A 12077-nucleotide genomic window follows, 5' to 3' on the forward strand; every position below is an offset into this window, starting at 1 on the left:
CAACAATGTTCATTGCAGCACTATTCACCATAGCAAAGATATGGAACCAACCTAGATGTCCCTCAATTGATGAGTGGATCAACAAGATGTGGTATTTGTACACAATGGAATTCTATGCTGCTGTCAGAAAAAATGACATCGCCCCATTTGTTAGGAAATGGAAAGACTTAGAAAAATCATATTAGGTGAAGTAAGCCAGACTCAAAGGAACATAGGCTCAATGGTTTCCCTCATTTGTCATAATCAGTAGAAACCTTGGGCTCTCCTAGCAGAGATTTGCAATAGAGCAAAACCTTGATACATAAGGCCATTTAGTATGAAGCTAATTGAAAGGACCTCCAGGATATTGAAACAAAAACCATATAATGAATGATTGTTGTTCTTAATGTACTATGTTATCTCTCATCTCTTTTGCTGTCCCTTGGTTATCTCATATTGTTACAGTATCTCACTTTGTTATCTGATATATTTGTACTTGGTTATTTGAAATTGGGTAGGAAAGTGGGGAAAAGAAGGTGAGGGGTGGGAGTGGGAGGAGGGTAATGGGGACCAAGACATGTGAAAGGGTATCAATGTGTGTGAATTAATTAACCTTCTATCTGGCAAATATCATGTAACCCTTTTATTAATTACAACAAAATTATTAAAAAAGAAATATTTACTTGTGTAGACTTTGCAATATGAGGTATACTAAAATTTTTCTTAAAAAACAATCATCTTCTGGTAAGTATGTATGTGCATGCGTCTGTGTGTATGTGTGTGTGTGTGTGTGTGTGTGTGTGTGTGTGTGCATGTGTATTGGGATGATATAGCGGTACATTTAAAAGCTGAAGAGATTGCAGAAGCTAAATCACATCCAATACTACAGAGTTGCATAAATAGGATTGTATCTCAGTGCATTTTCAGTAGTTAATATGCAGACAGAGCACTTTTGTGGAATTAGTTTGGCTCCTGTTCAGCTCCCAGCAATATCAATATTAAATCTCTAGTACAGTTGCATAAGTAGGGGATTAACATATTTCCAGATTCACTTCACTATGTTCTTTAATGGTTGGTTTCTTGAAAGAAGAAAAAAAAACTCTGGAGCTACTGCACACACAAATGATTTCATTATAAACATATGGAAAATTGCAGACATTTTAGTGTTAATATAACTATTGAGGACCTTTAATAAATCATAAAAGAGATTGCATTCTTTTCTTCTTCATTGTCACATGACCAGCAGATATTTTGCACAAATGACATTTTCTGGATATAGTACTAAATATTAGCATGATTACTGATTTATTAAAATATCACATTAAAATATAATCGATTCTCTCTTCTGTCCCTCTCTTTTGGGCAAGTATGTACAACAAAAATAAAATGCATAATAGTTGTACCTACTGTTAGTTTAGCAAGTTCTCTTTTTACTTGCATTTTGTCTGCAATTTTTTATTTGAGATTTGACACAATGTACATAAAAACTAGAATATCCACCATTAGTACTACTATGGATTCTGCCAGAGAGAACCATCAACAAGAGAAAGAAAAAAAAATCACCTCCTTTCGTAGATCACCCTGCAGCCATCATAGTGACATAATAATTGCAGGGCCAGTAGATTAGTCAGACCACATGGGCACAGGCCCCGAGTCTGTGACAGAAGCAAATGTGTTATTAAGAAAGTAGCCAAGTAAGGGCATGCTGTTCTGACACTTCTTGTGCTGCCTGAGAGTATAGAATGCCTTCTTTGAGTGAATGTCAGGGCACAGTGATTATCATAATTAAAACATACATATATGGCACATTTGTAACTGTTTAAAGCCCTACCAAGTAAAGATTAGTCACAACTGGAAATCTGCCATGGTGACTGCAGCCTAAATATACCATGGAGCTTGGGTATTAAAGAGAAGCACCCATCCACAGAAAGCACAAGCACTCTAGATGTGCTGCATGAAACTGTGCTGCAAGAATATATTGACTCACAGTGTAGGTTTAAACAAAATATAAACTCATTGGCTTCCATTCATTCTACTTTTCTATCCAGGCAGCAGAAACTGAGAAGCTTTGGGTCTTATGTTTTATAGAGAAGCCAGAAAACATTTTCCCTCTGTGAGGCCTCAGCAGTAAAACAGTCTGCAGAGTCACATTAATTATTATGTGGCAGTGAGGGCTGAATTGGCAAGCATCATGTCAATTAGTGCCCAGACTTACTCTAAATTTCAAATGCATCCATACCATGTTATATATAGGCTGTAGGTGGTAGGAGCTTATATATTCCCAGCACCTGGAAAGTTTAGTTGTTTTTTAACATATGATATAACTTATTACTTGACCCTAACAATTAGCCTTTTGGTAAAAAGCTAACTTGTGTTTTTGTATATCTAAAATGTATGTGTATGTGTGTGCATGTTAAGAGGCTAGCTTAGCATAATGTAATGGTGGTATAATGCTTTATTTTAGTTAGTATTCCAAAATGCAGATATATTTTCCAAGAATGGCAACTGTTAATTCTAGACACTGCTATAAGTACCCTGAAACCATGAACACTAAATCCAAGAAATAACATGCACACATACACGCAAAAATTCCTTCTAATTGAACATATAAAATGCAATGCGATTTCAGTCACAGAATTGATATTTTTATACTAGAATTCTAGAGATATTAAAGAGAAAGCAAATTTGTTATTTTGTTAAATACTTATGTTCTGACTACAGAGAAAACCCAGGTTCTCATGTAATGTTCTGTCATTCCCCAGCAGCTAAAGTAGGCAGAGGTCACTTCTGAAATTTTCCATGTTTCTGCTGTGGTTGAGAATTTTTATGAGTTGTGAGACCTTATTCTACCACAGGGTGACCTTGAACTGAGTACATCAAAGTGGGTCATGGTATTCTATGGACCTTTGTGAACTCAGATAAGAGCCTTCTCGAGTTGGTTACACAGGGTTTCTCAGAGAATGTCCAATAGCTTGGTCTCCATTTACCCCAGATATTTACTGTATTTTTCTTCTTTCATTAATCCATATCATGACTTGATATGAAGACTTGTTTAACATAAATAAAAACACAGAGGAGCTTCAAAACAAAGACCGGGAGATGGAAGAGGCAGAGGAGAGGCCCCAGGTGGAGATCAAGGTGTACAAACAGAAGGTGAAGCACCTGCTGTATGAGCACCAGAACAACCTCACTGAGTTGAAGGCAAAGGGCACTGTAGTTATGAAGCTGGCCCAGAAGGAGCACCATACACAGGAGGGTGCACTGCGCAAGGATATGCGTGCACTGAAGGTGGAGCTCAAGGAGCAGGAACTGGCCAATGAAGTTGTGGTGAAGAATCTCTGGCTGAAACATGCTGAGGGGATCACCAAGTTGCGGAATGACTTCGAGAAACTGAGGCCAAGTATGATAAGAAGATGAAGATGCTGAGAGATGAGCTTGACCTACGGAGAAAGACTGAAATCCATGAAGTGGAAGAGAGGAAGAATGGCCAGATCATTACATTGATGCACCGTCATGAGGAGGCTTTCACTGACATCAAGAACTACCACAATGATATCACACTCAACAACCTGGCCCTCATCAACTCCCTCAAGGAGCAGATGGAGGACATGCGGAAGAAGGAAGAGCACCTAGAGAGGGAGATGGCAGAGGTGTCTTTGCAGAATAAGCGCATGGCAGAGCCTCTCCAAAAGGCACGAGAGGAAATGAACAAGATGCAGAGGAAGCTTGGGCACTATGAAAGGGATAAACAGATCCTGGTTTGTACTAAAGCACATTTGAAGGTTTCTGAGAAAGATCTGAAAGACCTGCAGTGGGAGCATGAGGTGCTAGAGCAGAGGTTCATTAAGGTGCAGCAGGAGAGGGATGAGCTCTACCAGAAGTTCACCACAGCCATCCAGGCAGTGCAGCAGAAGACGGGCTTCAAGAATCTGGTGCTGGAACGTAAGCTGTTGACATTGACTGCTGCTGTAGAGAAGAAGGAAGTGCAGTTCAATTAGGTACTGGAAGCCTCCAACCTGGACCCTACAGCCTTGGCTCTTGTATCTCCAAAGGTGGAGGATGTTCTGGAATCAAAGAACTCTACCATCAAAGACCTACAGTACGAGCTTGCCCGGGTCTGCAAGGCCCACGAGACCTGTTTCGCACATGTGAGGCGAAGCTGCTGGCCTTTGGGTTTCCACTGGATAATTTGGGTTTTAAGCCCTTGGAAACAGCTGTAGCTGGGCAGATGCTGGGCCAGAGCCCTGCAGGACTTGTGGGTACCTCAACATAGCTGCATCCCCAGCTGCAACCCATGTTGCTGGCCTGGTACCACTTTCTAGAAGATACCCCTTTTGTATCAATGAGAAAGGTTTTCTTTTGTTGACTTCATCATCAGCAAATGAAAATTTTTCCACATTAAAAAAAACAACAACACAGAGATATGCATTCTCTTTCTGACTGTGTTATGCATGTTTAGTTGTCAACCGAATAAGCCATTCTAATTTGAAGACACATGTGAATATAGTTTCCTTCTTTTCTTACTTGGCAGTGCTGAGGTTTGAACTCAGAGCCTCACACTTGCAATGCAAGCACTCTACCAAGTGAACTGTGCCCCAAGCCCTGAGTATTCTTCATAGCTACTATTAACTGGCAATTAGGAAATTTGTATCGCTCCTATAAAATATATGATAAATGTGCATGCAGAAACTGTTTCTCATCACAAATCTAAACCATATTATGAAATAAACATATATCTTGGAGTAAAGAATCAAATTAGAAATTGTCTGAGGGTAAATAATGGTATTATTTATCATAGCTCTCTTGGGAATGTGTCAAAATGATTATGGCCTAACTAGAGTTGAAAGAAAATATTGGAGAAAGAGTCATGCTTACTTAAGCAATTCAACAACAGGGAAGTGTTAGGAATGGAACACAACTCTAAGCATCACTGCTCTCTAAAGACAGGTCAGAATGACAGAATAGTAATATCAGTTCTATAGAGAGCTGATATGTATTTAATATACTACCTTAAAAGTATTTTAAGGAAAAAAATAAAATGAAATCCTAAAACCTAAACCTTTATGTGATAGGTTTTAGGAAACATATTTCAAAAGATTTCTTGGCTTTCAAGAGACACTCAAGCAGCTAACATCTGAAATGTCATGAAGGCCACAGAACTGTAGTGAGGTTTCTCAGAACACTGAGCTGCAAAAGAAAAGTCTGTACTGTACTATTTAAAATTAAGGTAATTAGTGAGATATCATCAGTAGAAATCTTAGTTAAGACTGTTCAAAAATACCTTTTCATTTTTTCAGTGAAGATTTATTGAGGGCTATCTCTATCTGACACCATCCTGTGGTATTCCACCACAAATAGTATTTCTAATTCCATATGCTTCAATAAGCATCAGTTATATTAATCAGGTGATTATAAAATATGTTTGAGATCACATCTGTATAATTAATTTGGCAATAATAAATTTTATCATAAAGGTGTACAACCATATGAACTTGACCCATCTAGGAGAGAAGGCTCTACAAATAAACTTACATTTGAACAAAAATCTGATTGATGAATAAAGAAAGGTTTTTGGTTGAGTGGGTAGACATAAAGGATTTTTTAAGAAACTTTTAAAATTGTAATGCAAAGAAATGAATATATAACTGAGTTTTATGATAGTAACTAATTAAGATGTCTAGCTTGGATTAGAGATAACATGGATCTGAAGACAGTGATGCAGTTTTAAGCAATGGCTATGAATTTAAAGAAAAATTGGTACAGAATGACTGCTACTTTTTTGAATGATATGAATAAATAGGTGGTGAGAGTGATATAATGATTCTGAAGTAGGAGGAGTAGAAGATAGGCATTTCTCTCCTCTTGTAAATTCCATTTGGTTTTGAGAAGATTGAGTCTGAATAGTCATGAAGATGCTCAAAAGGAATGCATATGAATGTGTATGAACTGGAGATGACAGAGTAGATGAGGTCCACAAACACAAATGTCAACTCACTAGATTTTGGTGGGATAGCTGAGATTTACTAGAAAGTGAGTATAGGATGGAATAAGAAACTTCATACACACAAAAAAACAACTATGTAGCACTCATCTAGTTAACACTTGATGGTATCAAAACAGATTGTAAAGAAGAGCCCGTGACATACAGGACAAACAGAAAAGATGTAATTCCAGAAGCCAAGAGAATGGTATGTTTACAAAAAAAATTACATATTATGTTCTAAAGAGATCAGAGGGAAAAGGGGGAGGGGGTCCTATAATGTTTTCTGGTGAGAGCTTCTCTTGGATGCATCACCAAAGCTTAGGGCTTTGGGCCACTATGTCATTATCCCAATTGTGTGTCTTCAAACAGGTCACATGACCTCTATTTCCTCATTTATTAAAGGAAATGGGACTAGATAGTGGCTCCTGATCAAAACTGTAGCACTGCTCTAATAGCTGAAAGTTGCTGTAAATTCTTGACAGTGCCTGTGAATTGCTGATTCCCTTGCCTCCACAGAAGGAAGCAAGCACCCTTGGTAACCTGAAAGGAGAGCCCTGACAGTGGGCACAGAACTGTCCGTCAGAGAGGAACAGAAACTAGGAGCACCTAAATTATATGACAGATTCATCCCTCACACTGATAAATCCAAATGATACAGTACATGCTCATTAAATGTCATTTATTTTAACAATTTGCCAAATTCTTTGCGTGCTTTTTTTTCCAGAAAACTCCTTCAAATCATTTTCATGCTAGTTTTATGGAAACTGATAACTGTAACTACAGATTAAATAAAATTAAAATGTAAAATGTCACACAAAGAAAAGGCCATTATGAGTTTTTTATTTGTTTCTTATTTATTTTTTGCCAGTTTCAGGGCTTGAGCTCAAGCCTGTGTGCTGTCCTTAGCCTTTTTCTCCAGGCCATTATGTTTTAAAATTGAGTTGTGTTTTGTTATAACTGTACCTCAGGAGAGAGAAAACTGATCAATGGTAAGAAAGAAGACATATATTTCTAGAGTTTAAGATCATAAGCTATTTACAGGATTTTTGTATGTACTTTAAGAGACCACGAGACTTGAATAATGCAGTTTATGAATTTATTTATAAAATATTAGAAGCCATGTCAATGAGGAATTTATGCTAGTCAGCAGACTCATATTTGCAGATTTCATTGTGTGTGGCTTTTTAGAACATCTTATATACTATCTCTTTTTAAAGATGACAGAGGGGCTATCTCTTGTTATCTTATAACCACATAGAATGTCTTATGTTGGTTGTAAATTGCAGGAATTCTTGCTTCTGTTTAATGAAACATAACTTAAGCAATGTGCTGGATAAAATATTCAATCAATTAGTCACTAAGGTATGGAATTTTGGAATCATCTATTACCTTGAAAGTCATCTAATTATCATTGAGTATAGTTAAGTATAAAGGATTTTAAAAGCAAAAATATTTAAGTACACAGCCAAGAATTCATGGACAAATTCTTTTAGAGCTAATAAATGTTACAAGAGTATAGGCATAACCAGTAACCTTTGATCTTTATAAAAATAGACATGTTATATAGAATTAGTTGTATCCATTTTACAATAAAGAAAACCAACAGAATTTTTTAAAAAGCATACAAGAAGCTACTGACTGACCATCTCGAATTGAAAATAATACCTAATTTTAGCCTATTGTTTAACAAGCATCATGAAACAATAGAATACCCTACCAGTATATTTTTTCTAGAACCCTTACATATTCTAGCACAGCTTTGAAACAATAGCTTCAAAAGTGATATTATTTTTTCTTCTGAAAAGATTGTTTTGTTAAGATTGGAACATGAAATCACTGATCTGCTAAAGAGTGATTTTGAAGTGGGCCCGGTGCTGTGCCTGCACTTGGGCTGAGCAGACCAGCTGTGCTAGTTGTTGTGTTGGAAAAGATACCTGCTGAGAGAGTAGCTGGCATGTGTTCCTTAATTTCTGGAATTATCATATCCTTATAATCAGTTCCTGAGCCATGACACCATTATGAGCAGTGAAATACCAGGACCCAGGAGAGTTTCTAGGAGATGTAGTTTGAAGTGGAATCTTTTATTAGTTTCTTGTCATTCAGTATACTCTGTGTGTGTGCGTGTGTGTGTGTGTGTGTGTGTGTGTGCGCGCGCGCACGCGTGCACGCATGCATAGGTGTGTACTTATGTATGTATATGTGTGTTTGAATTTATACATTCATGTATATACACATAGATTTTTTTCAGTTTCACTTTCCTGAGCCATGAACCTCTTACTGTAATTCATCATAATGAGCTTTTAAACCCCCCAATGGTCTTAAGTAGGTAAGTTAGAAGTATTATCTCAATAAAATAGAGCCAGAGAAAATATATTTGGATTTTACAATAAAAAATAAATCATGTTATAGAGACAAATACCAGGGTATAAAATATGAGCTCATTTTTAATTGAAAATGTAAAAGATAATCTCACAGCTCAATGGATAACTTTTTTGCCACAGAATGGTTAGATGATTTGATATATAACAGGAATGATTTTATGAGGCTCCATATTTGCTTTATTTCATTCATATTTTTCAAGCAGTAGCTGTCACTTTATTCTATGCAGTTTAGCCCTTCATAGAGACATTATGGGCATTTACAAGTTAGGAAGAGTTTTGTTTTCAACCCATTTGCATTAGGGATGCTCATTCATAGTTTGTGAGATATTTTAATGGAAATAAATAATGTAAGCTATCTTGCTTCACATTTTGTAGTAACAATTATTGACCAAGCATAGCTTATATCTTACAAAACAACAACAACAACAATTCACCAAGCACTGGTAGTTCACACTTGTAATCTGAGGATTGAGGGCAGAAAAGTCCCCCTGACACTCTTATGTACAATTAACCACTCAAATACCCAGAGTAGTAATGTGACTCAAAGTGGTAGAGTGCTAGCCCTGAGAAGAAGGTTTCAGGGTCAGTGCTCAGACCCTGACCTGTGCAAGCCTCAGGACCCACAACAAACAAACAAGCAAATAAAAACCCTCAAAGACTGCAAGTATTGGTGAGATGGGAAATGAAGTAGCGACAAGAACTTCTGGGATGTGCTGGAGAAGAGAATGTTCAAGGAAAATTATATAATTAGATTAGAAGCATAATGGGAGGAAGAGGTAAAGTGCTTTCATGAGGAAAGAGCAACAGGTCATTTTTTTTAATGCTCTACTTAGCTATATCCTCAAACCTGAGGACAGCAAATTAGTATTATTTGGTTGCTCATACTTGCCGTGACCATATAAATTCGCAGAAAGCTCAAAATAATTTTGTGGTAAAAATCTCATAAGCATATTAAGCAGCATAATAAATAAAAAGTCTCAATTGCTTGTACACAGAGTACAGAGTGGACTTAGCTCTGTGATGTGATCAGCATAACATAAAGATATGGAATTTTCTGTGCCAAGATGGCTACCTTATTTCTATTCATGGGTATATTTCTAGTGTCATACCTTATTTCTTTCTATACCCATTGTACTAGTAGTCCATGTAATCACTCATATAGCACTAATGCTTAACATGCAATAGAGAAAATAGGAATCCTCCTGTGCAGGAAATGTATTTGTTGTATTCTTGGGGTCCATGAATGACACCCCAAGACTACAAAGCTAACACACTAAAGAGGGTTTGGTGTTTAACATATGGAGTTTACATTTGTAGAGAACTATATGCGTGGAATACCTCTTTATTTCTCTATGATCAGTTTCATTCAACAATGATTGACAAGTAAGACTAATTAGTAATTATTTTTCACTATATGTAGGTATTGTGCCCCTTGTTTCTGGATCTAAAAGAACACGAATAAAGTATCTGATATTGTTTTTCAAGTACAAACCATTCCCAAATAAGGAAGCAAAAACAAAACAAAAGTAGCTGCTCTTTATTTAAGAAGTCTTCAGACATATCTTCAATGTCTTACAAGACAGCAAGTAATTCCTCCTCAAGATTCCATTACTGTATCATGACTAAAATGTATGGATCCATAAGTGAGTTATTCGTGTTTGATTCCCTCAAACATCGTCATTTACTTAAAAGTGATAACCTTGTCAGGTGCCAGTGACAAGCACCTGCAATCATTGCTACTCAGGAGGCTGAGACCTGAGGATAGGATTTGTTGCATGTTTCAAGAGCCTTGTAGATAAACTCTGTGGCTACCTCGTATCTTGCTATTTTATTGCAGAAAATTCAATGACTTCATACAGAAAGGTACCTCCACTAACTGCACTAGGACCTATACGGTCTATTCCCATAGCAGCCATTACATTCAAGTCCAAATTCATCAATAGTTGAATTCTAAAGCTTATTATAAATCTTGATTTTCTTTCTAATATTTTTGTTTTCACTACGAAGTTTGCAACCATCTATACATTTGATTTTTTGTACATTTTTTCCTTTTTTCTTCTGTTTTATTGGAAGACACAATTACTAGAAAAAATATACTCATTTAGAAAAGTAAAAGTTATGATACACCACACAGTCGACTCCTCACACCTATATTCACATACACATGTACACATATACAAAAGGAGAGATGACTGAGATAATAAAATGTAATGCATGGGCAAAAAAACACACAATTCAATCAGATTTTGAGTGGTTCTCACATAAAGCATGCTAAAGTTTTAATGAAACCTAAAAACAAAACCTAAAATAGACAATGAAAGGAAATTTTATATATATATAAATACATATCATAAATGTTCATTTTAATCAGTCATATTTTTTCAAAAACATTTCTAATATTAATGTGAGAAACCATGAAAATGGAGTCACTTTTTAAGCTATGCATATTTCCACAGGTACATCTACCACAGTTTTCTATACCTTTTCTTTGAGGACCGTTTGATGAATATGTCTGCCCCCATACCCCAGCTTCATTTTTTAGCCTTTCCTGGCCTCTAATCCCTTTCTAATTCCCCTACATGAGATTTAAAAGTCACAGTCTTAGGGTTCTTTTTAAGTACACGTGTGAGCCCACAGCAGTTCTAGTTACTATTAAGGTTTTCCTGCTCTAATTTCGTTTTCAGCCCCTGAGAATTTCATTCAATTTGTTCTGCTTCAGCTGTGCTCTTTGAAAGCTTTGTAGTAATTTACTGAACACTTATATGTGTTAAAGCTGGGACATTTCAAAATACCTGGTAGAAATGAGACTCCTTGTCACAGTTTCATGACTCAGGTTATCCCTGGATTTGGAGTTCTTTTTGTTGTTGTTAGATGTTTAATTTTGTGCGTGTTAATTTCTGTCTTCCCATCCCTTCCCTCTTGCTTTCTAGTAGATGTTCTGTAAGTGTAAAATGCTGATTCATTTCTTCTGTGGCCCCATTGAGAATTATGGGAGAACTCTGTTGATTGACAACAGAGCTGTAAAATAACCATACCTTAAATAAGACTATCTTCTGATAAGCTCCTGAAGACTACATTAGGCTTGCATGGCAATTCTCTTCCAAGAGACTCTTACATCTGCCAGTTTGTCTCATTTGACATTGATACTAGTAGAATTTTATAAGTTGTATGCAGTGACCAGATGACCCTGGTTTATGCATTATTTATCAGAACTTGTTACATCTTTCTCTAAGAAGACAGGCACTTGTGCACTTTAATCATTGTCTGGTAAAAATTACAGTTCTCTTTCTGGAAAAGAAGTGAAAAACAAAAGTTGAGAGATAGCTTCTTTTATCTGTCACATTTCTCTTTTGAAAAGAAATATTTTCAAAAAAAACTTTTCTTTGAACTCTATCACTTGTAATACAGGCACGTCATTTCCTTAGAACCTTCCATGATAGTCTTCAGTGTGGCGTCCATTTTTCCTGTTGAGGTAGCATTTGTTAAGACCGACTCACCTACATACTCAGAGATGAAATCCTCAGCCTGGACATTCACAAGAGATTTCCTAAACCAATTAGGACTGTTTGCATTATTAAATAAGACAGTCCAAAACGTGGTGGTCCTCTGACTACACCACTTTTATTATCTCTTCCTTATGGTTCTTACCAGATATGCTCATATTCATGAATGAAGAATGTTTACTTCATTTTAGAAGACATGAAAATAATCATTCATTTAGCCAAACTAGAGTT

At 36.4% G+C, this 12077-nt stretch overlaps 1 pseudogene; it reads left to right on the plus strand.

Annotated features, from left to right (window-relative positions):
* Positions 1-3060: 3060 nt before the first annotated feature.
* On the plus strand, positions 3061-4252 carry LOC150064512 (dynein regulatory complex subunit 4 pseudogene; annotated as a pseudogene).
* Positions 4253-12077: the final 7825 nt, after the last annotated feature.

Source organism: Megascapheus bottae, chromosome 4 (assembly GCF_031878675.1).
Source record: "Megascapheus bottae isolate mThoBot1 chromosome 4, mThoBot2.hap1, whole genome shotgun sequence".
Taxonomy (NCBI): domain Eukaryota; kingdom Metazoa; phylum Chordata; class Mammalia; order Rodentia; family Geomyidae; genus Megascapheus; species Megascapheus bottae.